This window comes from Carica papaya, chromosome 5 (genome assembly GCF_054855325.1).
Source record: "Carica papaya isolate Zhongbai chromosome 5, ASM5485532v1, whole genome shotgun sequence".
In the NCBI taxonomy this organism is placed as follows: Eukaryota; Viridiplantae; Streptophyta; class Magnoliopsida; order Brassicales; family Caricaceae; genus Carica; species Carica papaya.
Window position 1 is genome coordinate 28,266,600 of NC_142313.1, and position 24,513 is coordinate 28,291,112.

General features: G+C 46.4%; 3 non-coding genes and 42 pseudogenes across 3 annotated transcripts; all 45 read left to right on the top strand.

The window, feature by feature from the left end:
* Positions 1-297: 297 nt before the first annotated feature.
* On the top strand, positions 298-416 carry LOC148258581 (5S ribosomal RNA; annotated as a pseudogene).
* A 204-nt stretch (positions 417-620) lies between these two features.
* Positions 621-739, top strand: LOC148258582 (5S ribosomal RNA; annotated as a pseudogene).
* Positions 740-1,939: 1,200 nt separating this feature from the next.
* Positions 1,940-2,058, top strand: LOC148258583 (5S ribosomal RNA; annotated as a pseudogene).
* Positions 2,059-2,262: 204 nt separating this feature from the next.
* On the top strand, positions 2,263-2,381 carry LOC148258584 (5S ribosomal RNA; annotated as a pseudogene).
* Positions 2,382-3,620: 1,239 nt separating this feature from the next.
* Positions 3,621-3,739, top strand: LOC148258585 (5S ribosomal RNA; annotated as a pseudogene).
* A 205-nt stretch (positions 3,740-3,944) lies between these two features.
* On the top strand, positions 3,945-4,063 carry LOC148258586 (5S ribosomal RNA; annotated as a pseudogene).
* A 561-nt stretch (positions 4,064-4,624) lies between these two features.
* LOC148258587 (5S ribosomal RNA) lies at positions 4,625-4,743 on the top strand (annotated as a pseudogene).
* A 209-nt stretch (positions 4,744-4,952) lies between these two features.
* Positions 4,953-5,070, top strand: LOC148258588 (5S ribosomal RNA; annotated as a pseudogene).
* A 532-nt stretch (positions 5,071-5,602) lies between these two features.
* LOC148258589 (5S ribosomal RNA) lies at positions 5,603-5,721 on the top strand. The gene has a single exon (XR_015820288.1). It is a non-coding gene; the product is annotated as a 5S ribosomal RNA (ribosomal RNA).
* Positions 5,722-6,281: 560 nt separating this feature from the next.
* LOC148258590 (5S ribosomal RNA) lies at positions 6,282-6,399 on the top strand (annotated as a pseudogene).
* A 204-nt stretch (positions 6,400-6,603) lies between these two features.
* On the top strand, positions 6,604-6,722 carry LOC148258591 (5S ribosomal RNA; annotated as a pseudogene).
* A 921-nt stretch (positions 6,723-7,643) lies between these two features.
* Positions 7,644-7,762, top strand: LOC148258592 (5S ribosomal RNA; annotated as a pseudogene).
* Positions 7,763-7,971: 209 nt separating this feature from the next.
* Positions 7,972-8,090, top strand: LOC148258593 (5S ribosomal RNA; annotated as a pseudogene).
* Positions 8,091-8,621: 531 nt separating this feature from the next.
* LOC148258594 (5S ribosomal RNA) lies at positions 8,622-8,740 on the top strand. The gene has a single exon (XR_015820289.1). It is a non-coding gene; the product is annotated as a 5S ribosomal RNA (ribosomal RNA).
* Positions 8,741-9,270: 530 nt separating this feature from the next.
* On the top strand, positions 9,271-9,389 carry LOC148258595 (5S ribosomal RNA; annotated as a pseudogene).
* Positions 9,390-9,949: 560 nt separating this feature from the next.
* On the top strand, positions 9,950-10,067 carry LOC148258596 (5S ribosomal RNA; annotated as a pseudogene).
* A 202-nt stretch (positions 10,068-10,269) lies between these two features.
* LOC148258597 (5S ribosomal RNA) lies at positions 10,270-10,388 on the top strand (annotated as a pseudogene).
* Positions 10,389-10,597: 209 nt separating this feature from the next.
* Positions 10,598-10,716, top strand: LOC148258598 (5S ribosomal RNA; annotated as a pseudogene).
* Positions 10,717-11,275: 559 nt separating this feature from the next.
* On the top strand, positions 11,276-11,394 carry LOC148258599 (5S ribosomal RNA; annotated as a pseudogene).
* Positions 11,395-11,923: 529 nt separating this feature from the next.
* Positions 11,924-12,042, top strand: LOC148258600 (5S ribosomal RNA; annotated as a pseudogene).
* A 559-nt stretch (positions 12,043-12,601) lies between these two features.
* On the top strand, positions 12,602-12,720 carry LOC148258601 (5S ribosomal RNA; annotated as a pseudogene).
* Positions 12,721-12,925: 205 nt separating this feature from the next.
* On the top strand, positions 12,926-13,044 carry LOC148258602 (5S ribosomal RNA; annotated as a pseudogene).
* Positions 13,045-13,249: 205 nt separating this feature from the next.
* LOC148258603 (5S ribosomal RNA) lies at positions 13,250-13,368 on the top strand (annotated as a pseudogene).
* A 204-nt stretch (positions 13,369-13,572) lies between these two features.
* Positions 13,573-13,691, top strand: LOC148258604 (5S ribosomal RNA; annotated as a pseudogene).
* Positions 13,692-13,896: 205 nt separating this feature from the next.
* Positions 13,897-14,014, top strand: LOC148258605 (5S ribosomal RNA; annotated as a pseudogene).
* A 203-nt stretch (positions 14,015-14,217) lies between these two features.
* LOC148258606 (5S ribosomal RNA) lies at positions 14,218-14,336 on the top strand (annotated as a pseudogene).
* Positions 14,337-14,545: 209 nt separating this feature from the next.
* On the top strand, positions 14,546-14,664 carry LOC148258607 (5S ribosomal RNA; annotated as a pseudogene).
* Positions 14,665-15,581: 917 nt separating this feature from the next.
* On the top strand, positions 15,582-15,700 carry LOC148258608 (5S ribosomal RNA; annotated as a pseudogene).
* A 561-nt stretch (positions 15,701-16,261) lies between these two features.
* On the top strand, positions 16,262-16,380 carry LOC148258609 (5S ribosomal RNA; annotated as a pseudogene).
* Positions 16,381-16,584: 204 nt separating this feature from the next.
* On the top strand, positions 16,585-16,703 carry LOC148258610 (5S ribosomal RNA; annotated as a pseudogene).
* Positions 16,704-16,938: 235 nt separating this feature from the next.
* Positions 16,939-17,057, top strand: LOC148258611 (5S ribosomal RNA; annotated as a pseudogene).
* Positions 17,058-17,262: 205 nt separating this feature from the next.
* LOC148258612 (5S ribosomal RNA) lies at positions 17,263-17,381 on the top strand (annotated as a pseudogene).
* Positions 17,382-17,586: 205 nt separating this feature from the next.
* On the top strand, positions 17,587-17,705 carry LOC148258613 (5S ribosomal RNA; annotated as a pseudogene).
* A 563-nt stretch (positions 17,706-18,268) lies between these two features.
* On the top strand, positions 18,269-18,387 carry LOC148258614 (5S ribosomal RNA; annotated as a pseudogene).
* Positions 18,388-18,943: 556 nt separating this feature from the next.
* On the top strand, positions 18,944-19,062 carry LOC148258615 (5S ribosomal RNA). The gene has a single exon (XR_015820022.1). It is a non-coding gene; the product is annotated as a 5S ribosomal RNA (ribosomal RNA).
* Positions 19,063-19,941: 879 nt separating this feature from the next.
* On the top strand, positions 19,942-20,060 carry LOC148258616 (5S ribosomal RNA; annotated as a pseudogene).
* A 209-nt stretch (positions 20,061-20,269) lies between these two features.
* On the top strand, positions 20,270-20,388 carry LOC148258617 (5S ribosomal RNA; annotated as a pseudogene).
* Positions 20,389-20,594: 206 nt separating this feature from the next.
* LOC148258618 (5S ribosomal RNA) lies at positions 20,595-20,713 on the top strand (annotated as a pseudogene).
* Positions 20,714-21,272: 559 nt separating this feature from the next.
* LOC148258619 (5S ribosomal RNA) lies at positions 21,273-21,390 on the top strand (annotated as a pseudogene).
* A 204-nt stretch (positions 21,391-21,594) lies between these two features.
* On the top strand, positions 21,595-21,713 carry LOC148258620 (5S ribosomal RNA; annotated as a pseudogene).
* Positions 21,714-21,918: 205 nt separating this feature from the next.
* Positions 21,919-22,037, top strand: LOC148258621 (5S ribosomal RNA; annotated as a pseudogene).
* Positions 22,038-22,949: 912 nt separating this feature from the next.
* Positions 22,950-23,068, top strand: LOC148258622 (5S ribosomal RNA; annotated as a pseudogene).
* A 203-nt stretch (positions 23,069-23,271) lies between these two features.
* LOC148258623 (5S ribosomal RNA) lies at positions 23,272-23,392 on the top strand (annotated as a pseudogene).
* Positions 23,393-23,625: 233 nt separating this feature from the next.
* On the top strand, positions 23,626-23,744 carry LOC148258624 (5S ribosomal RNA; annotated as a pseudogene).
* Positions 23,745-23,979: 235 nt separating this feature from the next.
* On the top strand, positions 23,980-24,098 carry LOC148258625 (5S ribosomal RNA; annotated as a pseudogene).
* The last annotated feature ends 415 nt before the right edge of the window (positions 24,099-24,513 follow it).

A 24,513-nucleotide genomic window follows, 5' to 3' on the forward strand; every position in this document is an offset into this window, starting at 1 on the left:
GTGCTTGGGCGAGAAAAGTACTCGGATGGGTGACCTCATGCGAAGTCCTTATATTTAACCTATTTTCTTGGGAGGTCCTCGTGTTGCACCCATCTTTTTGCAGATGATTCTTTCGACGTTACGTGCGACTTGATTTATGGTCCGCAGGTTTATTCGAAAATGTGAGTCACGGCGCCATGGCATTTTACTTGATATTAGAACGAGTACGGGAGGTGCAGTGCGCACGCACAAGGAAACAAATGACGGGAGGGGAAAGAAAGGAGAAGGAGTTTATGTATTTGCAGCGCGGAATTAAACGGGTGCGATCATACCAGCACTAATGCGCCGGATCCCATCAGAACTCCGCAGTTAAGTGTGCTTGGGCGAGAGTAGTACTCGGATTAGTGACCTCCCAGGAAGTCCTCGTGTCGCACCAATTTTTTTTCAGACGGGTCGTTCGACGTTACGCGCGTCTAGAACTAGGGTCCGCTGGTTTATACGCAAATGTGAGTCAAGAAGTAGGGGCATTTTAATCGAGATTAGAACGAGAGGGAGAGATGGAGTGTGAACGCACAAGGAAACAAATGACGGAGGGGGAAGAAAGGAGAAGGAGTGTATGTGTTTGCAGCGCAAAATTAAACAGGTGCGATCATACCAGCACTAAAGCCCCGGATCCCATCAGAACTCCGCAGTTAGGTGTGCTTGGGCGAGAGTAGTAATCGGATGGGTGACCACTTGGGAAGCCCTCGTGTTGCACCTTTTTTTTCTCGGATGGGTTGTTCGATGTTACGCGCGAATGGAATTATAAACCGCTGGTTCATTTGCAAAGGTGAGTCACGGTGCCGGGGCATATTACTTGATATTAGAATGAGAAAGAGAGATGTAGAGTGCACGCACAAGGAAACAAATAACGGGAGGGGGGATAGGAGGAGAAAGAGTGTATGTATTTGCAGTGCAGAATGAAACATGAGGGATCATACCAGCACTAATGCAACGGATTCTATCAGAACTCCGCAGTTAAGGTTACTTGGGCGAGAAAAGTACTCGGATGGGTGACTTCCTGCGAATTCCTTATATTTCACCCATTTTCTTGGGGTCCTCGTGTTGCACCCATCTTTTTGCAGATGATTCTTTCGACGTTATGCGCGACTTGATTTATGGTCCGCATGTTTATTCGCAAATGTGAGTCACGGCGTCGTGGCATTTTACTTGATATTAAAACGAGTACGGGAGGTGCAGTGCGCACTCACAAGTAAACAAATTACGGGAGGACGAAGAAAAGGGAAGGAGTGTATGTATTTGAAGCGCAAAATTAAACAAGTGGCATCATACCAGCACTAATGCACTGGATCCCATCAGAACTCTGCAGTTAAGCGTGCTTGGGCGAGATTAGTACTCGGATGGTTCATCAGAATTCTTTTGACGTTACGCGCGACTTGATTTATGGTCCGCAGGTTTATTCGCAAATGTGAGTCACAGCGTCGTGGTATTTTACTTGATATTAGAACGAGTACGGGAGGTGCAGAGTGCACACACAAGGAAACAAATGACGGGAGGGGGGATGGAGGGAGAAAAAGTGTATGTATTTGCAGCGCAGAATGAAACATGAGCAATCATACCAGCACCAATGCAACGGATTCATTCAGAACTCCGCAAGTTAAGGGTGCTTGGACGAGAGTAGCACTAGGATGGGTGACCTCCTGCGAAGTCTTTATATTTCACCCATTTTCTTAGGAAGTCCTCGTGTTGCACCCATTTTTTTGCAGATGATTCTTTCGACGATACACGCGACTTGAATTATGGTCCTCAGGTTTATTCGCAAATGTGAGTCACAACACCGTAGCATTTTACTTGATATTAGAACGAGCACGGGCGGTGCAGTGCGCACCCACAAGGAAAGAAATGACGGGAGGGGGAAGAAAGGAGAATGAGTTTATGAATTTGCAGCGCGAAATTAAATAGGTGCGATCATACCAGCACTACTGCACTGGATCCCATCAGAACTCTGCAGTTAAGTGTGCTTGGGCGAGAGTAGTACTCGGATGGGTGACCTCCTGGAAAGTCCTCGTGTCGCACTAATTTTTTTTCAGACAGATCGTTCGACGTTACGAGAGTCTGGAACTAGGGTCCGCTGGTTTATACGCAAATGTGAGTCAAGAAGCAGGGGCATTTTAATCGATATTAGAACGAGAAGTAGAGATGAAGTGTGAACGCACAAGGAAACAAATGACGGAGGGGGAAGAAAGGAGAAGGAGTGTATGTATTTGCAGCGCAGAATTAAACAGGTGCGATCATACCAGCACTAAAGCCTCGGATCCCATCAGAACTCCGCAGTTAGGTGTTCTTGGGCGAGAGTAGTACTCGGATGGGTGACCACTTGGCAAGTCCTCGTGTTGCACCTTTTCTTTCTCTGATGGGTTGTTCGACGTTACGCGCGATTGGAATTATAAATCGCTGGTTCATTTGCAAAGTTGAGTCACGGTGCCGGGGCATATTACTTGATATTAGAACGAGAAAGAGAGGTGCAGAGTGCATGCACAAGGAATCAAATGACGGGTTAGGGGATGGGAGGAGAAAGAGTGTATGTATTTGCAGTGCAGAATGAAACATGAGGGATCATACCAGCACTACTGCAACGGATTCTATCAAAACTCCGCAGTTAAGGGTGCTTGGGCGAGAAAAGTACTCGGATGGGTGACCTCCTACGAATTCCTTATATTTCACCCATTTTCTTGGGAGGTCCTCGTGTTGCACCCATCTTTTTGCAGATGATTCTTTTGACGTTACGCGCGACTTGATTTATGGTCCGCAGGTTTATTCGCAAATGTGAGTCACGGCGCCGTGGCATTTTACTTTATATTAGAACGAGTACGGGAGGTGCAGTGCGCACGCACAAGGAAACAAATAACGGGAGGAGGAAGAAAAGAGAAGGAGTGTATGTATTTGAAGCGCAAAATTAAACAAGTGGCATCATACCAGCACTAATGTACTGATCCCATCAGAACTCAGCAGTTAAGGGTGCTTTGGCGAAAGTAGTACAATGATGGGTTACCTCCTGGGAAGTTCTCGTGTTGCACCCATTTTTTTTTTCAGATGTGCCGGTCGACGTTACGCGCGACTTTAATTATGGTCCGCAGATTTATTCGCAAATGTGAGTCACGGCGCCGTGGCATTTTACTTGATATTTGAACAAGAACGAGAGGTGCAGTGCGCACGCACAAGGAAACAAATGACGGGAGGGGAAAGAAAGGAGATGGAGTTTATGTATTTGCAGCGCGAAATTAAACTGGTGCGATCATGCCAGCACTAATGCAACGGATTCTATCAGAACTACGTATGTAAGGGTGCTTGGGCGAGAGTAGTACTAGCATGGGTTATCTCCTGCGAAGTCCTTATATTTCACCCATCTTCTTGTGAAGTCCTCGTGTTGCACTCATTTTTTTGCAGATGATTCTTTCGACGTTACGTGCGACTTGAATTATGGTCCTCAAGTTTATTCGCAAATGTGAGTCACGGCGCTGTAGCTATTTACTTGATATTAGAACGAGAACGGGAGGTGCAGTGCGTACGCACAAGGAAACAAATGACGGGAGGGGGAAGAAAGGGGAATGAATTTATGTATTTGCAGCGCAAAATTAAGCAGCACCGATCATACCAGCACTAATGCACCGGATCCCATCAGAACTCCGCAGTGAAGTGTGCTTGGGCGACATTAGTACTCGGATGGGTGACCTCCTGGGAAGTCCTCATGTCGCACCAATTTTTTTTCAGACGGGTCGTTCGACGTTACGCGCGTCTGGAACTAGGGTCCGCTGGTTTATACGCAAATATGAGTCAAGAAGTAGGGGCTTTTTAATCGATATTAGAACGAGAATGAGAGGTGAAGTGTGAACGCACAAGGAAACAAATGACGGGAGGGGAAAGAAATGAGAAGGAGTATATGTATTTGCAGCACGAAATTAAACAGGTGCGATCATACCAGCACTAAAGCTCCGGATCCCATCAGAACCCCGCAGTTAAGTGTGCTTGGGCGAGAGTAGAACTCGGATGGGTCACCACCTGGGAAGCCCTCATGTTGCACCTATTTTTTTTTCGGATGGGTTGTTCGACGTTACGCGCGAATGGAATTATAAACCGCAAGTTCATTTGCAAAGGTGAGTCACGGTGCCGGGGCATATTACTTGATATTAGAAAGAGAAAGAGAGATGCAGAGTGCACGCACAAGGAAACAAATGACGGGAGGGGGGTTGGAAGGAGAAAGAGTGTATGTATTTGCAGTGCAGAATGAAACATGAGGGATCATACCAGCACAAATGCAACGGATTCTATCAGAACTCCGCAGTTAAGGGTGCTTGGGCGAGAAAAGTACTCGAATGGGTGACCTCATGCGAAGTCCTTATATTTCACCCATTTTCTTAGGAAGTCCTTGTGTTGCACCCATTTTTTTACAGATGATTCTTTCGACGATACGCGCGACTTGAATTATGGTCCTCAGGTTTATTCGCAAATGTGAGTTACGGCACCGTAGCATTTTACTTTATATTAGAAGGAGCACGGGAGGTGCAGTGCGCACGCACAAGGAAAAAAATGACGGGAGGGGGAAGAAAGGGGAATGAGTTTATGTATTTGCAGCGCAAAATTAAACAGGTGCGATCATACCAGCACAAATGCACCGGATCCCATCAGAACTCCGCAGTTAAGTGTGCTTTGGTGAAAGTAGTACAATGATGGGTTACCTCGTGGGAAGTTCTCGTGTTGCACCCATTTTCTTTTTTTCAGATGTGCCGTTCGACGTTACGCGCGACTTTAATTATGGTCCGCAGATTTATTCGCAAATGTGAGTCACGACGCCGCGGCGTTGTACTTGATATTTGAACGAGAACGAGAGGTGCAGTGCGCACGCACTTGGAAACAAATGACGGGAGGGGGAAGAAAGGAGAAGGAATTTATGTATTTGCAGCGCGAAATTAAACAGGTGCGATATACCAACACTAATGCACCGGATCCCATCAGAACTCCGCAGTTAATTGTGCTTGGGCGAGAGTAGTACTCGGATGGGTGACCTCCTGGGAAGTCCTCGTGTCGCACTAATTTTTTTTCCAGACGGGTGGTTCGACGTTACGCGCGACTGGAACTAGGTTCCGCTGGTTTATACGCAAATGTGAGTCAAGAAGCATGGGCATTTTAATCGATATTAGAACGAGAAGGAGAGATGCAGAGTGCACGCACAAGGAAACAAATGACGGGAGGGGGGATGGAGGGAGAAAAAGTGTATGTATTTGCAGCACAGAATGAAACATGAGCAATCATACCAGCACCAATGCAACAGATTCTATCAGAACTCCACAAGTTAAGGGTGCTTAGGCGATAGTAGCACTAGGATGGGTGACCTCCTGCGAAGTCCTTATATTTCACCCATTTTTTTGCAGATAATTCTTTCGACGATACGCACGACTTGAATTATGGTCCTCAGGTTTATTCGCAAATGTGAGTCACGGCACCATAGCATTTTGCTTGATATTAGAACGAGCACGGTAGGTGCAGTGCGCACGCACAAGGAAACAAATGACGGGAGGGGGAAGAAAGGAGAAGGAGTTTATGTATTTGCAGCGCGGAATTAAACGGGTGCGATCATACCAACACTAATGCACCGGATCCCATCAGAACTCCGCAGTTAAGTGTGCTTGGGCGAGAGTAGTACTCGGATGGGTGACCTCCTGCGAAGTCCTCGTGTCGCACCAATTTTTTTTCAAACGAGTCGTTCGACGTTACGCGCGACTGGAACTAGGTTCCGCTGGTTTATACGCAAATGTGAGTCAAGAAGCAGGGGCATTTTAATCGATAATAGAACGAAAAGGAGAGGTGCAGTGTGAACGCACAAGGAAACAATTGATTGGAGGGGGAGGGAAGGAGAAGGAGTGTATGTATTTTCAGCACGAAATGAAACAGGTGCGATGACACCAACACTAATGCAACGGATTCTATCAGAACTCCGTAGGTAAGGGTGCTTGGGCGAGAGTAGTACTAGCATGGGTTACCTCCTGCGAAGTCCTTATATTTCACCCATTTTCTTGTGAAGTCCTCGTGTTGCACCCATTTTTTTGCAGATGATTCTTTCGACGTTACGCGCGACTTGAATTATGGTCCTCAGGTTTATTCGCAAATGTGAGTAACGTCGCCGTGGCATTTTACTTGATATTAGAACGATTACGGGAGGTGCAGTGCGCACGCACAAGGAAACAAATGACAGGAGGAGGAAGAAAAGAGAAGGAGTGTATATATTTGAAGCGCAAAATTAAACAAGTGGCATCATACCAGCACTAATGCACTGGATCGCATCAGAACTCTGCAGTTAAGTGTGCTTGGGCGAGAGTAGTACTCGGATGGGTGACCTCTTGGGAACTCCTTGTATCGCAAACATTTTTTTTCAGATGGGTCGTTCGACGTTACACGCGACTGGAACCATTGTCCGCTGGTTTATACGCAAATGTGAGTCAAGAATCAGGGGCATTTTAATCGATATTAGAACGAGAATGAGAGGTGCAGTGTGAACGCACAAGGAAACAAATGATGGGAGGGGGGGAGGGAAGAAGGAGTGTATGTATTTTCAGCACGAAATTAAACAGGTGCGGTCACACCAGCACAAATGCACCGGATCCCATCAGAACTCCGCAGTTAAGTGTGCTTTGGCGAAAGTAGTACAATGATGGGTTGCCTCCTGGGAAGTTCTCGTGTTGCACCCATTTTTTTTTTTTCAGATGTGCCGTTCGACGTTACGCGCGACTTTAATTATGGTCCGCATATTTATTCGTAAATGTGAGTCACGGCGCCGTGGCATTTTACTTGATATTTGAACGAGAACGAGAGGTGCAATGCGTACGCACAAGGAAACAAATGACGGGAGGGGGGATGGAGGGAGAAAAAGTGTATGTATTTGCAGCGCAGAATGAAACATGAGAAATCATACCAGCACCAATGCAACGGATTCTATAAGAACTCCGCAAGTTAAGGGTGCTTGGGCGAGAGTAGCACTAGGATGGGTGACCTCCTGCGAAATCCTTATATTTCACCAATTTTCTTAGGAAGTCCTCGTGTTGCACCCATTTTTTTGCAGATGATTCTTTCGACGATACGCGCGACTTGAATTATGGTCCTCAGGTTTATTCGCAAATGTGAGTCACGGCACCGTAGCATTTTACTTGATATTAGAACGAGCACGGGAGGTGCAGTGCACACGCACACGGAAACAAATGACGGGAGGGGGGATGGAGGGAGAAAAAGTGTATGTATTTGCAGTGCAGAGTGAAACATGAGTAATCATACCAGCACCAATGCAACGGATTCTATCAGAACTCCGCAAGTTAAGGGTTCTTGGGCGAGAGTAGCACTAGGATGGGTGACCTCCTGCGAAGTCCTTATATTTCACAAATTTTCTTAGGAAGTCCTTATGTTGCACCCATTTTTTTGCAGATGATTCTTTCGACGATACGCGCGACTTGAATTATGGTCCTCAGGTTTATTCGCAAATGTGAGTCACGGCACCGTAGCATTTTACTTTATATTAGAAGGAGCACGGGAGGTGCAGTGCGCACGCACAAGGAAAAAAATGACGGGAGGGGGAAGAAAGGGGAATGAGTTTATGTATTTGCAGCGCAAAATTAAACAGGTGCGATCATACCAGCACAAATGTACCGGATCCATTCAGAACTCCGCAGTTAAGTGTGCTTTGGTGAAAGTAGTACAATGATGAGTTACCCCGTGGGAAGTTCTCGTGTTGCACCAATTTTCTTTTTTTCAGATGTGTCGTTCAACGTTACGCACGACTTTAATTATGGTCCGCAGATTTATTCGCAAATGTGAGTCACGGCGCCGTGGCATTGTACATGATATTTGAACGAGAACGAGAGGTGCAGTGCGCACGCACAAGGAAAAAAATGACGGGAGGGGGAAGAAAGGAGAAGGAGTTTATGTATTTGCAGCGCGAAATTAAACAGGTGCGATCATAGCAGCAATAATACACCGGATCCCATCAGAACTCCGCAGTTAAATGTGCTTGGGCGAGAGTAGTACTCGGATGGGTGACCTTCTGGGAAGTCCTCGTGTCGCACTAATTTTTTTTCGAGACGGGTGGTTCGATGTTACGCGCGACTGGAACTAGGGTCCACTGGTTTATACGCAAATGTGAGTCAAGAAGCAGGGGCATTTTAATCGATATTAGAACGAGAAGAAGAGATGCAGAGTGCACGCACAAGGAAACAAATGACGGGAGGGGGGATGGAGGGAGAAAAAGTGTATGTATTTGCAGCCCAGAATGAAACATGAGCAATCATACCAGCACCAATGCAACAGATTCTATCAGAACTCCACAAGTTAAGGGTGCTTAGGCGATAGTAGCACTAGGATGGGTGACCTCCTGCGAAGTCCTTATATTTCACCCATTTTTTGCAAATAATTCTTTCGACGATACGCACGACTTGAATTATGGTCCTCAGGTTTATTCGCAAATGTGAGTCACGGCACCATAGCATTTTGCTTGATATTAGAACGAGCACGGTAGGTGCAGTGCGCACGCACAAGGAAACAAATGACGGGAGGGGGAAGAAAGGAGAAGGAGTTTATGTATTTGCAGCGCGGAATTAAACGGGTGCGATCATACCAACACTAATGCACCGGATCCCATCAGAACTCCGCAGTTAAGTGTGCTTGGGCGAGAGTAGTACTCGGATGGGTGACCTCCTGCGAAGTCCTCGTGTCGCACCAATTTTTTTTTAAACGAGTCATTCGACGTTACGCGCGACTGGAACTAGGTTCCGCTGGTTTATACGCAAATGTGAGTCAAGAAGCATGGGCATTTTAATCGATATTAGAACGAGAAGGAGAGATGCAGAGTGCACGCACAAGGAAACAAATGACGGGAGGGGGGATGGAGGGAGAAAAAGTGTATGTATTTGCAGCACAGAATGAAACGTGAGCAATCATACCAGCACCAATGCAACAGATTCTATCAGAACTCCACAAGTTAAGGGTGCTTAGGCGATAGTAGCACTAGGATGGGTGACCTCCTGCGAAGTCCTTATATTTCACCCATTTTTTGCAGATAAATCTTTCGACGATACGCACGACTTGAATTATGGTCCTCAGGTTTATTCGCAAATGTGAGTCACGGCACCATAGCATTTTGCTTGATATTAGAACGAGCACGGTAGGTGCAGTGCGCACGCACAAGGAAACAAATGACGGGAGGGGGAAGAAAGGAGAAGGAGTTTATGTATTTACAGTGCGGAATTAAACGGGTGCGATCATACCAACACTAATGCACCGGATCCCATCAGAACTCTGCAGTTAAGTGTGCTTGGGCGAGAGTAGTACTCGGATGGGTGACCTCCTGCGAAGTCCTCGTGTCGCACCAATTTTTTTTCAAACGAGTCGTTCGACGTTACGCGCGACTGGAACTAGGTTCCGCTGGTTTATACGCAAATGTGAGTCAAGAAGCAGGGGCATTTTAATCGATAATAGAACGAAAAGGAGCGGTGCAGTGTGAGCGCACAAGGAAACAATTGATGGGAGGGGGAGGGAAGGAGAAGGAGTGTATGTATTTTCAGCACGAAATGAAACAGGTGCGATGATACCAGCACTAATGCAACGGATTCTATCAGAACTCCGTAGGTAAGGGTGCTTGGGCGAGAGTAGTACTAGCATGGGTTATCTCCTGCGAAGTCCTTATATTTCACCCATTTTCTTGTGAAGTTCTCGTGTTGCACCCATTTTTTTGCAGATGATTCTTTCGACGTTACGCGCGACTTGAATTTTGGTCCTCAGGTTTATTCGCAAATGTGAGTCAGGTCGCCGTGGCATTTTACTTGATATTAGAACGAGTACGGGAGGTGCAGTGCGCACGCACAAGGAAACAAATGACAGGAGGAGGAAGAAAAGAGAAGGAGTGTATGTATTTGAAGTGCAAAATTAAACAAGTGGCATCATACCAGCACTAATGCATTGGATCCCATCAGAACTCTGCAGTTAAGTGTGCTTGGGCGAGAGTAGTACTCGGATGGATGACCTCTTGGGAAGTCCTCGTATCGCAACAATTTTTTTTCAGATGGGTCGTTCGACGTTACGCGCAACTGGAACTATGGTCCGCTGGTTTATACGCAAATGTGAGTCAAGAATCAGGGCATTTTAATCGATATTAGAACGAGAAGGAGAGGTGCAGTGTGAACGCACAAGGAAACAAATGATGGGGGGGGGGAGGGAAGAAGGAGTGTATGTATTTTCAGCACGAAATTAAACAGGTGCGGTCACACCAGCACAAATGCACTGGATCCCATCAGAACTCCGCAGTTAAGTGTGCTTTGGCGAAAGTAGTACAATGATGGGTTACCTCCTGGGAAGTTCTCGTGTTGCACCCCTTTTCTTTTTTTCAGATGTGCCGTTCGACATTACGCGCGACTTTAATTATGGTCCGCAGATTTATTCGCAAATGTGAGTCACAGCGCCGTGGTATTTTACCTGGTATTTGAACGAGAACGAGAGGTGCAGTGCGCACGCACAAGGAAACAAATGACGGGAGGGGGAAGAAAGGAGAAGGAGTTTATGTATTTGTAGCGCAAAATTAAACAAGTGCGATCATACCAGCATAAATGCATCGGATCCCATCAGAACTCCGCAGTTAAGTGTGCTTAGGCGAGTGTAGTACTCAGATGGGTGACCTCCTGGGAAGTCCTCGTGTCGCAACAATTTATTTTCAGACGGATCGTTCGACGTTACGCGCGACTGGAACTGGGGTCCGCTGGTTTATACGCAAATGTGAGTCAAGATGCAAGGGCATTTTAATCTATATTAGAACGAGAAGGAGAGGTGCAGTGTGAACGCACAAGGAAACAATTGATGGGAGGGGGAGGGAAGGAGAAGGAGTGTATGTATTTTCAGCACGAAATAAAACAGGTGCGATCATACCAACACTAATGCAACGGATTCTATCAGAACTCCGTAGGTAAGGGTGCTTGGGCGAGAGTAGTACTAGCATGGGTTACCTCCTACGAAGTCCTTATATTTCACCCATTTTCTTGTGAAGTCCTCGTGTTGCACCCACTTTTTTGCAGATGATTCTTTCGACGTTACGCGCGACTTGAATTATGGTCCTCAGGTTTATTCGCTAATGTGAGTCACGGCGTTGTAGCATTTTACTTGATATTAGAACGAGAACAGGAGGTGCAGTGCGCATGCACAAGGAAACAAATGATGGGAGGGGGAAGAAAGGGGAATGAGTTTATGTATTTGCAGCCCGAAATTAAACAGGTGCGATCATACCAGCAGTAATGCACCAGATCCCATCAGAACTCCGCAGTGAAGTGTGCTTGGGCGAGATTAGTACTCGAATGGGTGACCTCTTGGGATGTCCTCGTGTCCCACCAATTTTTTTTCAGACGGGTCGTTCGACGTTACGCACGTCTGGAACTAGGGTCCGCTGGTTTATACGCAAATATGAGTCAAGAAGCAGGGGCATTTTAATCGATATTAGAACGAGAGGGAGAGATGCAGAGTGCACGCACAAGGAAACAGATGACGGGAGGGGGGATGGAGGGAGAAAAAGTGTATGTATTTGCAGCGCAGAATGAAACATGAGCAATCATACCAGCAGTTAAGGGTGCTTGGGCGAGAGTAGCTCTAGGATGGGTGACCTCCTGCGAAGTCCTTATATTTCACCCATTTTCTTAGGAAGTCGTCGTGTTCCACCCATTTTTTTGCAGATGATTCTTTCGACGATATGCGCGACTTGAATTTTGGTCCTCAGCTTTATTCGCAAATGTGAGTCACGGCACCAAAGCATTTTACTTGATATTAGAACGAGCACGGGAGGTGCAGTGCGCACGCACAAGGAAACAAATGACGGGAGGGGGAAGAAAGGAGAAGGAATATATGTATTCGCAGCGCAAAATTAAACGGGCGCGATCATACCAGCATTAATGCACCGGATCCCATCAGAACTCCGCAGTTAAATGTGCTTGGGAGAGAGTAGTACTCGGATGGGTGACCTCCTGGGAAGTCCTCGTGTCGTACCAATTTATTTTCAGACGGGTCGTTCGACGTTACGCGCGACTGGAACTAGGGTCTGCTGGTTTATACGCAAATGTGAGTCAAGAAACAGGGGCATTTTAATCGATATTAGAACGAGAATGAGAGGTGCAGTGTGAACGCACAAGGAAACAATTGATGGGAGGGGGAGGGAAGGAGAAGGAGTGTATGTATTTTCAGCACGAAATGAAACAGGTGCGATCATACCAGCACTAACGCAACAGATTCTAACAGAACTCCGTAGGTAAGGGTGCTTGGGAGAGAGTAGTACTAGCATGGGTTACCTCCTGCGAAGTCCTTATATTTCACCTATTTTCTCGTGAAGTCCTCGTGTTGCACCCATTTTTTTGCAGATGATTCTTTCGACGTTACGCGCGACTTGAATTATGGTCCTCAAGTTTATTCGCAAAAGTGAGTCACGGCGCTGTAGCATTTTACTTGATATTAGAACGAGAACGGGAGGTGCAGTGCGCACGCACAAGGAAACAAATGACGGGAGGGGGAAGAAAGGGGAATGAGTTTATGTATTTGATGCCCGAAATTAAACAGGTGCGATCATACCAGCACTAATACACCGGATCCCATCAGAACTCTGCAGTGAAGTGTGCTTGGGCGAGATTAGTACTCGGATGGGTGACCTCTTGGGAAGTCCTCGTGTCACACCAATTTTTTTTCAGACGGGTCGTTCGACATTACGCGCGTCTGGAACTAGGGTCCGCTGGTTTATACGCAAATGTGAGTCACAGCGCTGTAGCATTTTACTTGATATTAGAACGAAAACGGGAGGTGCAGTGCGCACGCACAAGGAAACAAATGACGGGAGGGGGAAGAAAGGGGAATGAGTTTATGTATTTGCAGCGCAAAATTAAACAGGTGCGATCATACCAGCACTAATGCACCGGATCCCATTAGAACTCCGCAGTGAAGTGTGCTTGGGCGAGAGTAGTACTCGGATGTGTGACCTCTTGGGAAGTCCTCGTATCGCAACAATTTTTTTTCAGAGGGATCGTTCAACGTTACGCGCGACTGGAACTATGGTCCGCTGGTTTATACGCAAATGTGAGTCAAGAATCAGGGGCATTTTAATCGATATTAGAACGAGAATGAGAGGTGAAGTGTGAACGCACAAGGAAACAAATGACGGGAGGGGGAAGAAAGGAGAAGGAATATATGTATTTGCAGCGCAAAATTAAACGGGTGCGATCATACCAGCACTAAAGCCTCGGATCCCATCAGAACTCCGTAGTTAGGTGTGCTTGGGCGAGAGTAGTACTCGGAATGGTGACCACTTGGGAAGCCCTCGTGTTGCACCTATTTTTTTTCGGATGATTGTTCGACGTTAGGCGCGAATGGAATTATAAACCGCTGGTTCATTTGCAAAGGTGAGTCACGGTGCCGGGGCATATTACTTGATATTAGAACGAGAAAGAGAGATGCAGAGTGCACGCACAAGTGAACAAATGATGGGAGGGGGAAGAAAGGAGAACGAGTTTATGTATTTGCAGAGCGAAATTAATCAGGTGCAATCATACCAGCACTAATGCAACAGATCCCATCATAACTCCGCAGTTAAGTGTGCTTGGGTGAGAGTAGTACTAGGATGGGTGACCACTTGGGAAGTCCTCATGTTGCACCCATTTTTTTGCAGATGATTCTTTCAACGTTACGTACGACTTGAATTATGGTCCTCAGGTTTATTCGCAAATGTGAGTCACAGCGCTGTAGCATTTTACTTGATATTAGAACGAAAACGGGAGGTGCAGTGCGCACGCACAAGGAAACAAATGACGGGAGGGGGAAGAAAGGGGAGTGAGTTTATGTATTTGCAGCGCAAAATTAAACAGGTGCGATCATACCAGCACTAATGCACCGGATCCCATTAGAACTCCGCAGTGAAGTGTGCTTGGGCGAGAGTAGTACTCGGATGTGTGACCTCTTGGAAGTCCTCGTATCGCAACAATTTTTTTTAGAGGGATCGTTCAACGTTACGCGCGACTGGAACTATGGTCCGCTGGTTTATACGCAAATGTGAGTCAAGAATCAGGGGCATTTTAATCGATATTAGAACGAGAAGGAGAGGTCCAGTGTGAACGCACAAGGAAACAAATGATGGGAGGGGGGTTGGGAAGAAGGAGTGTATGTATTTTCAGCACGAAATTAAACAGGTGCGGTCACACCAGCACAAATACACCGGATCCCATCAGAACTCCGCAGTTAAGTGTGCTTTGGCGAAAGTAGTACAATGATGGGTTACCTCCTGGGATGTTCTCGTGTTGCACCCATTTTCTTTTTTTCAGATGTGCCGTTCGACGTTACGCGCGACTTTAATTATGGTCTGCAGATTTATTCGCAAATGTGAGTCACGGCACCGTGGCATTTTACTTGATATTTGAACGAGAACGTGAGGTGTAGTGCGCACGCACAAGGAAACAAATGACGGGAGGGGGAAAAAAGGAGAAGGAGTTTATGTATTTGCAGCGCGAAATTAAACAGGTGCGATCATACTAGCACTTATGCACCAGATCCCATTAGAACTCTGCAGTTAAGTGTGTTTGGGCGAGAGTAATACTAGGATGGGTGACCTCCTAGGAAGTCCTCGTGTCGCACTAATTTTTTTTTTCAGACTGGTCGTTCGACGTTATGCGCGACTGCAACTAGGGTCCACTGGTTTATACGCAAATGTGAGTCAAGAAGCAAGGGCATTTTAATCGATATTAGAACGAGAAAGAGAGATGCAGAGTGCACGCACAAGGAAACAAATGACGGGAGGGGGAAGGAAGGAGAAAGAGTGTATGTATTTTCAACACGAAATGAAACAGGTGCGATCATACCAGCACTAATGCATCGGATTCTATCAGAACTCCATAGGTAAGGGGTGCCTGGGCGAGAGTAGTACTAGCATGGGTTACCTCCTGCGAAGTCCTTATATTTCACCCATTTTCTTGTAAAGTCCTCGTGTTGCACCCATTTTTTTGTAGATGATTCTTTCGACGTTACACGCGACTTGAATTATGGTCCTCAGGTTTATTCACAAATGTGAGTCAAGAAGCAGGGGCATTTTAATCGATATTAGAACGAGAAGGAGAGGTGCAGTGTTAACGCACAAAGAAACAATTGACGGGAGGGGGGATGGAGGGAGAAAAAGTGTATGTATTTGCAGCGCAGAATGAAACATGAGCAATCATGCCAGCACCAATGCAACGGATTCTATCAGAACTCCGCAAGTTTAGGGTGCTTGGGCGAGAGTAGCTCTAGGATGAGTGACCTCCTGCGAAGTCCTTATATTTCACCCATTTTCTTAGGAAGTCCTCGTGTTGCACCCATTTTTTGCAGATGATTCTTTCGACGTTACGCGCGACTTGAATTATGGTCCTCAGGTTTATTCGCAAATGTGAGTCACGGCACCGTAGCATTTTACTTGATATTAGAACGAGCAAGGGAGGTGCAGTGCGCACGCACAAGGAAACAAATGACGGGAGGGAGAAAAAAGGAGAAGGAGTTTATGTATTTGCAGCGTAGAATTAAACGGGTATGATCATACCAGCACTAATGCACCGGATCCCATTAGAACTCCGCAATTAAGTGTGCTTGGGCGAGAGTAGTACTCGGATGGGTGACCTCCTGGGAAGTCCTCGTGTCGCACTAATTTTTCTTTTCAAACGGGTCGTTCGACGTTATGCGCGACTGCAACTAGGGTCCACTAGTTTATACGCAAATGTGAGTCAAGAAGCAGGGGCATTTTAATCAATATTAGAACAAGAATGAGAGATGCAGAGTGCACGCACAAGGAAACAAATGATGAGAGGGGGAGGGAAGGAGAAAGAGTGTATTCATTTTCAGCACGAAATGAAACAGCTGCGATCATACCAGCACTAATGCATCGGATTCTATCAGAACTCCGTAGGTAAGGGTGCTTGGGCGAGAGTAGTACTAGCATGGGTTAGCTCTTGCAAAGTCCTTATATTCCACCCATTTTCTTGTGAAGTTCTCGTGTTGCACCCATTTTTTTGCAGATGATTCTTTCAACGTTACGTGCGACTTGAATTATGGTCCTCAGATTTATTCGCAAATGTGAGTCACAGCGCTGTAGCATTTTACTTGATATTAGAACGAGAACGGGAGGTGCAGTACGCACGCACAAGGAAACAAATGACGAGAGGGGGAAGAAAGGGGAATGAGTTTATGTATTTGCAGAGCAAAATTAAACAGGTGCGATCATACCAGCACTAATGCACCGGATCCCATCAGAACTCCGCAGTGAAGTGTGCTTGGGCGAGAGTAGTACTCGGATGTGTGACCTCTTGGGAAGTCCTCGTATCGCAACAATTTTTTTTCAGAGAGGTCGTTCGACGTTACGCGCGACTGGAACTAGGGTCCACTGGTTTATACGCAAATGTGAGTCAAGAATCAGGGGCATTTTAATCGATATTAGAACGAGAAGGAGAGGTGCAGTGTGAACGCACAAGGAAACAAATGATGGGATGGGGATAGGGAAGAAGGAGTGTATGTATTTTCAGCACGAAATTAAACAGTTGCGGTCACACCAGCACAAATGCACCGGATCCCATCAGAATTCCGCAGTTAAGTGTGCTTTGGCGAAAGTAGTACAATGACGGGTTGCCTCCTGGGAAGTTCTCGTGTTGCACCCATTTTCTTGTGAAGTCCTCCTGTTGCACCCATTTTTTTGCAGATGATTCTTTCGACGTTACGCACGACTTGAATTATGGTCCTCAGGTTTATTCGCAAATGTGAGTCACAGCACTGTAGCATTTTACTTGATATTAGAACGAGAGCGGGAGGTGCAGTGCGCACGCACAAGGAAACAAATGACGGGAGAGGGAAGAAAGGGGAATGAGTTTATGTATTTGCAGCGCAAAATTAAACAGGTGCGATCATACCAGCACTAATGCACCGGATCCCATCAAAACTCCGTAATGAAGTGTGCATGGGCGAGATTAGTACTAGGATGGGTGACCTCCTGGGAAGTCCTCGTGTCGCACTAATCTTTTTTTTCAGACGGGTCGATCGACGTTACGCGCGACTGGAACTAGGGTCCACTGGTTTATACGCACATGTGAGTCAAGAAGCAGGGGCATTTTAATCGATATTAGAACGAGAAGGAGAGATGCAGAGTGCACGCACAAGGAAACAAATGACGGGAGGGGGGAGGGAAGAAGGAGTGTATGTATTTTCAGCACGAAATTAAACAGGTGCGGTCACACCAGCACAAATGCACCGGATCCCATCAGAACTCCGCAGTTAAGTGTGCTTTGGCGAAAGTAGTACAATGATGGGTTACCTCCTGGGAAGTTCTCGTGTTGCACCCATTTTCTTTTTTTCTGATGTGTCGTTCGACGTTACGCGCGACTTGAATTATGGTCCGCAGATTTATTCGCAAATGTGAGTCACGGCGCCGTGGCCTTTTACTTGATATTTGAACGAGAACGAGAGGTGCAGTGCGCACGCACAAGGAAACAAATGACGGGGGGGGAAGAACGGAGGAGTTTATGTATTTGTAGCGCGAAATTAAACAGGTGCGATTATAGTAGCACTAATGCACCGGATCCCATCAGAACTCCGCAATTAAGTGTGCTTGGGCGAGAGTAGTACTCAGATGGGTGACCTCTTGGGAAGTGCTCGTGTCGTACTAATTTTTTTTTTCAGACGGGTCGTTGGATGTTACGCGCGACAGCAACTAGGGTCCACTAGTTTATACGCAAATGTGCGTCAAGAAGCAGGGGCATTTTAATCGATATTAGAACGAGAAAGAGGGATGCAGAGTGCACGCACAAGGAAACAAATGATGGGAGGGGGGATGGAGGGAGAAAAAGTGTACGTATTTGCAGCGCAGAATGAAACATGAGCAATAATTCCAGCACCAATGCAACGGATTCTATCAGAACTCTGCAAGTTAAGGGTGTTTGGGCGAGAGTAGCACTAGGATTGGTGACTTCCTGCGAAGTCCTTATATTTCACCCATTTTCTTAGGAAGTCCTCGTGTTGCACCCATTTTTTTGCAGATGATTCTTTCGACGATACGCGCGACTTGAATTATGGTCCTCAGGTTTATTCGCAAATGTGAGTCACGGCACCGTAGCATTTTACTTGATATTAGAACGAGCACGAGAGGTGCAGTGCGCACGCACAAGGAAACAAATGACGGGAGGGGGAAGAAAGGAGAAGGAGTTTATGTATTTGCAGCGCGGAATTAAACGGATGCGATCATACCAGCACTAATGCACCAGATCCCATCAGAACTCCGCAGTTAAGTGTGCTTGGGCGAGATTAGTACTCGAATGGGTGACCTCCTGGGAAGTCCTCGTGTCGCACCAATTTTTTTTCAGACGGGTCGTTCGACGTTACGCGCGACTGGAACTAGGGTCCGCTGGTTTATACACAACTGTTAGTCAAAAAGCAAGGCATTTTAATCAATATTAGAAAGAGAAGGAGAGGTGCAGTGTGAACGCACAAGGAAACAATTGATGGGAGGGGGAGGGAAGGAGAAGGAGTATATGTATTTTCAGCACGAAATGAAACAGGTACAATCATACCAACACTAATGCAACGGATTCTATCAGAACACCGTAGCTAAGGGTGTTTGGGCGAGAGTAGCACTAGCATGGGTTACCTCCTACGAAGTCCTTATATTTCACCCATTTTCTTGTGAAATCCTAGTGTCACACCAATTTTTTTTCAGACGGGTCGTTCGACGTTACGCGCGTCTGGAACTAGGGTCCGCTGGTTTATTCGCAAATATGAGTCAAGAAGCAGATGCATTTTAATCGATATTAGAACGAGAACGAGAGGTGAAATGTGAACGCACAAGGAAATAAATGACGGGAGGGGGAAGAAAGGAGAAGGAGTGTATGTATTTGCAGCAAAATTAAACAGGTGCGATCATACCAGCACTAAAGCTCCGGATCCCATCAAAACTCCGCAGTTAAGTGTGCTTGGGCGAGAGTAGTACTCGGATGGGTGACCACCTGGGAAGCCCTCGTGTTGCACCTATATATTTTCGGATGGGTTGTTCGACGTTACGCGCGAATGGAATTATAAACCGCTGGTTCATTTGCAAAGGTGAGTCACGGTGCCGGGGCATATTACTTGATATTAGAACGAGAAAGAGAGATGCAGAGTGCACGCACAAGGAAACAAATGACGGGAGGGGGGATGGAAGGAGACAGAGTGTATGTATTTGCAGTGCAGAATGATACATGAGGGATCATGCCAGCATTAATGCAACGGATTCTACCAGAACTCCGCAGTTAAGGGTGCTTGGGCGAGAAAAGTACTCGGATGGGTGACCTCATGCGAAGTCCTTATATTTCACCCATTTTCTTGGGAGGTCCTCGTGTTGCACCCATCTTTTTACAGATGATTCTTTCGACGTTACGCGTGACTTGATTTATGGTCCGCAGGTTTATTCGCAAATGTGAGTCACGGCGCCGTGGCATTTTACTTTATATTAGAACGAGTACGGGAGGTGTAGTGCGCACGCAAAAGAAAACAAATGACGGGAGGAGGAAGAAAAGAGAAGGAGTGTATGTATTTGAAGCGCAAAATTAAACAAGTGGAATCATACCAGCACTAATGCACTTGATCCCATCAGAACTCTGCAGTTAAGTGTGCTTGGGCGAGAGTAGTACTCGGATGCATGACCTCTTGGGAAGTCCTCGTATCGCAACAATTTTTTTTCAGAAGTGTCGTTCGACGTTACGCGCTACTGGAACTATGGTCCGCTGGTTTATACGCAAATGTGAGTCAAGAATCAGGGGCATTTTAATCGATATTAGAACGAGAAGGAGAGGTGCAGTGTGAACGCACAAGGAAACAAATGATGGGAGGGGGGAGGGAAGGAGTGTATGTATTTTCAGCACGAAATTAAACAGGTGCGGTCACACCAGCACAAATGCACCGGATCCCATCAGAACTCCGCAGTTAAGTGTGCTTTGGCGAAAGTAGTACAATGATGGGTTACCTCATGGGAAGTTCTCGTGTTGCACCCATTTTCTTTTTTTCAGATGTGCCGTTCGACGTTACGCGCGACTTTAATTATGGTCCGCAGATTTATTCGCAAATGTGAGTCACGGCGTCGTGGCATTTTACTTGATATTTGAACGAGAACGAGAGGTGCAGTGCGCACGCACAAGGAAACAAATGACGGGAGGGGGAAGAAAGGAGAAGGAGTTTATGTATTTGCAGCGCGAAATTAAACTGGTGCGATCATACCATCACTAATGCACCGGATCCCATCAGAACTCCGTAGTTAAGTGTGCTTGGGCGAGAGTAGTACTCGGATTGGAGACCTCTTGGGAAGTCCTCGTGTCGCACTAATTATTTTTTCAGACGGATCGTTCGACGTTAGGCGCGACTGAGACTAGGGTCCACTGGTTTATACGCAAATGTGAGTCAAGAAGAAGGGGCATTTTAATCGATATTAGAACGAGAAAGAGAGATGCAGAGTGCACGCACAAAGAAACAAATGACGGGAAGGGGAAGAAAAGAGAAGGAGTGTATGTATTTGCAGCTCGAAACTAAACTGGTGCGATCATACCAGCACTAAAGACCGGGATCCCTTCAGAACTCTGTAGTTAAGTGTGCTTGGGCGAGAGTAGTACTCGGATGGTTGACCTCCTGGGAAGTCCTCGTGTCGCACCAATTATTCTTCAGACGGGTCGTTCGACGTTACGCGTGACTGGAACTAGGGTCCGCTGGTTTATACGCAAATGTGAGTCAAAAAGCAGGGGCATTTTAATCGATATTAGAACGAGAAGTAGAGGTGCAGTGTGAACGCACAAGGAAACAATTGATGGGAGGGGGAGGGAAGGAGAAGGAGTGTTTGTATTTTCAGCACGAAATGAAACAGGTGCGATCATACCAGCACTAATGCAACGGATTCTATCAGAACTCCGTAGGTAAGGGTGCTTGAGCGAGAGTAGTACTAGCATGGGTTACCTCCTGCGAAGTCCTTATATTTCACCCATTTTCTTGTGAAGTCCTCGTGTCGCACCAATTTTTTTTCAGACGGGTCGTTCGACGTTACGCAAGTCTGGAACTTGGGTCCGCTGGTTTATACGCAAATGTGAGTCAAGAAGCAGGGGCATTTTAATCGATATTAGAACGAGAATGAGAGGTGAAGTGTGAACGCACAAGGAAATAAATGACGGGAGGGGGAAGAAAGGAGAAGGAGTGTATGTATTTGCAGTGCGAAACTAAACAGGTGCGATCATACCAGCACTAAAGCCCCAGGTCCCATCAGAACTCCGCAGTTAAATGTGCTTGGCGAGATTAGTACTCGGATTGTTGACCTCTTGGGAAGTCCTCGTGTCGCACCAATTTTTTTTCAGACGGGTCGTTCGACGTTACGAGCGTCTGGAACTAGGGTCCGCTGGTTTATACGCAAATGTGAGTCAAGAAGCAGGGGCATTTCAATCGATATTAGAACGAGAATGAAAGGTGAAGTGTAAACGCACAAGGAAACAAATGACGGGAGGGGAAGAAAAGAGAAGGAGTGTATGTATTTGCAGCGCGAAATTAAATAGGTGCTATCATACCAGCACTAAAGCTCCGGATCCCATCAGAACTCCGCAGTTAAGTGTGCTTGGGCGAGAGTAGTACTCGGATGGGTGACCACCTGGTAAGCCCTCGTGTTGCACCTATTTTTTTTCGGATGGGTTGTTCGACGTTACGCGCGAATGGAATTATAAACTGCTGGTTCATTTGCAAAGGTGAGTCACGGTGCCGGGGCATATTACTTGATATTAGAACGAGAAAGAGAGATGCAGAACGCACGCACAAAGAAACATATGACGGGAGGGGGAAGAAAGGAGAAGGAGTTTATGTATTTGCAGCGCGGAATTAAACGCATGCGATCATACCACCACTAATGCACCGGATCCCATCATAACTCCGCATTTAAGTGTGCTTGGGCGAGAGTAGTACTCAGATGGGTGACCTCTTGGGAAGTCCTCGTGTCGCACCAATTTTTTTTCAGACGGGTCGTTTGACGTTACGCGCGACTGGAACTGGAGTCCGCTGGTTTATACGCAAATGTGAGTCAAGAAGCAGGGGCATTTTAATCGATATTAGAACAAGAAGGAGAGGTGCAGTGTGAACGCACAAGGAAACAATTGATGGAAGGGGGAGGGAAGGAGAAGGAGTATATGTATTTTCAGCACGAAATGAAACAGGTGCGATCATACCAGCACTAATGCAACGGATTCTATCAGAACTCCATAGGTAAGGGTGCTTGGGCGAGAGTAGTACTAGCATGGGTTACCTCCTGCGAAGTCCTTATATTTCACCCATTTTCTTGTGAAGTCCTCGTGTTGCACCCATTTTTTTGCAGATGATTCTTTCGACGTTACACGCGACTTGAATTATGGTCCTCAGGTTTATTCGCAAATGTGAGTCACAACGCTGTAGAATTTTACTTGATATTAGAACGAGAACGGGAGGTGCAGTGCGCACGCACAAGGAAACAAATGACGGAAGGGGAAGAAAGGGGAATGAGTTTATGTATTTGCAGCGCAAAATTAAACAGGTGCGATCATACCAGCACTAATGCACCGGATCCCATCAGAACTCCGCAGTTATGTGTGCTCAGGCGAGATTATTGCTCGGATGGGTGACCTCCTGCGAAGTCCTTATATTTCACCCATTTTCTTGGGAGGTCATCGTGTTGCACCCATCTTTTTGCAGATGATTCTTTCGACGTTACGCGCGACTTGATTTATGGTCCGTAGGTTTATTCGCAAATGTGAGTCACGGTACCGTGGTATTTTACTTGATATTAGAACGAGTACGGGAGGTGCAGTGCGCACCCGCAAGGAAACAAATGATGGGAGGAGGAAGAAAAGAGAAGGAGTGTATGTATTTGAAGCGCAAAATTAAACAAGTGGGATCATACCAGCACTAATGCACTGGATCCCATCAGAACTCTGCAGTTTAGCGTGCTTGGGCGAGAGTAGTGCTCGGATGGGTGACCTCTTGGGAAGTCCTCGTATCGCAACAATTTTTTTTCAGATGGGTCGTTCGACGTTACGCGCGACTGGAACTATGGTCCACTGGTTTATACGCAAATGTGAGTCAAGAAAAAGGGGCATTTTAATCGATTTTAAAACGAGAAAAAGAGGTGCAGTGTGAACGCACAAGGAAAAAAATGATGGGAGGGGGGAGGGAAGAAGGAGTGTATGTATTTTCAGCACGAAATTAAACAGGGGCGGTCACACCAGCACAAATGCACCGGATCCCATCAGAACTCCGCAGTTAAGTGTGCTTTGGCGAAAGTAGTACTAGCATGGGTTACCTCCTGCGAAGTCCTTATATTTCACCCATTTTCTGGTGAAGTTCTCGTGTTGCACCCATTTTTTTGCAGATGATTCTTTCGACGTTACGCGCGACTTGAATTATGGTCCTCAGGTTTATTCGCAAATGTGAGTCACGACGCTGTAGAATTTTACTTGATATTAGAACGAGAGCGGGAGGTGCAGTGCGCACGCACAAGGAAACAAATGACGGGAGGGGGAAGAAAGGGGAATGAGTTTATGTATTTGCAGCGCGAAATTAAACAGGTGCGATCATACCAGCACTAATGCACCGGATCCCATCAGAACTCCGCAGTTATGTGTGCTCAGGCGAGATTAGTGCTCGGATGGGTGACCTCCTGCGAAGTCCTTATATTTCACCCATTTTCTTGGGAGGTCATCGTGTTGCACCCATCTTTTTGCAGATGATTCTTTCGACGTTACGCGCGACTTGATTTATGGTCCGTAGGTTTATTCGCAAATGTGAGTCACGGCACCGTGGTATTTTACTTGATATTAGAACGAGTACGGGAGGTGCAGTGCGCACCCGCAAGGAAACAAATGATGGGAGGAGGAAGAAAAGAGAAGGAGTGTATGTATTTGAAGCGCAAAATTAAACAAGTGGGATCATTCCAGCACTAATGCACTGGATCCCATCAGAACTCTGCAGTTTAGCGTGCTTGGGCGAGAGTAGTGCTCGGATGGGTGACCTCTTGGGAAGTCCTCGTATCGCAACAATTTTTTTTCAGATGGGTCGTTCGACGTTACGCGCGACTGGAACTATGGTCCACTGGTTTATACGCAAATGTGAGTCAAGAAAAAGGGGCATTTTAATCGATTTTAGAACGAGAAAAAGAGGTGCAGTGTGAACGCACAAGGGAAAAAATGATGGGAGGGGGGAGGGAAGAAGGAGTGTATGTATTTTCAGCACGAAATTAAACAGGTACGGTCACACCAGCACAAATGCACCGGATCCCTTCAGAACTCCACAGTTAAGTGTGCTTTGGCGAAAGTAGTACAATGATGGGTTACCTCCTGGAAAGTTCTCGTGTTGCACCCATTTTCTTTTTTTCAGATGTGACGTTCGACATTACGCGCGACTTTAATTATGGTCCGCAGATTTATTCGCAAATGTGAGTCACGGCGCCGTGGC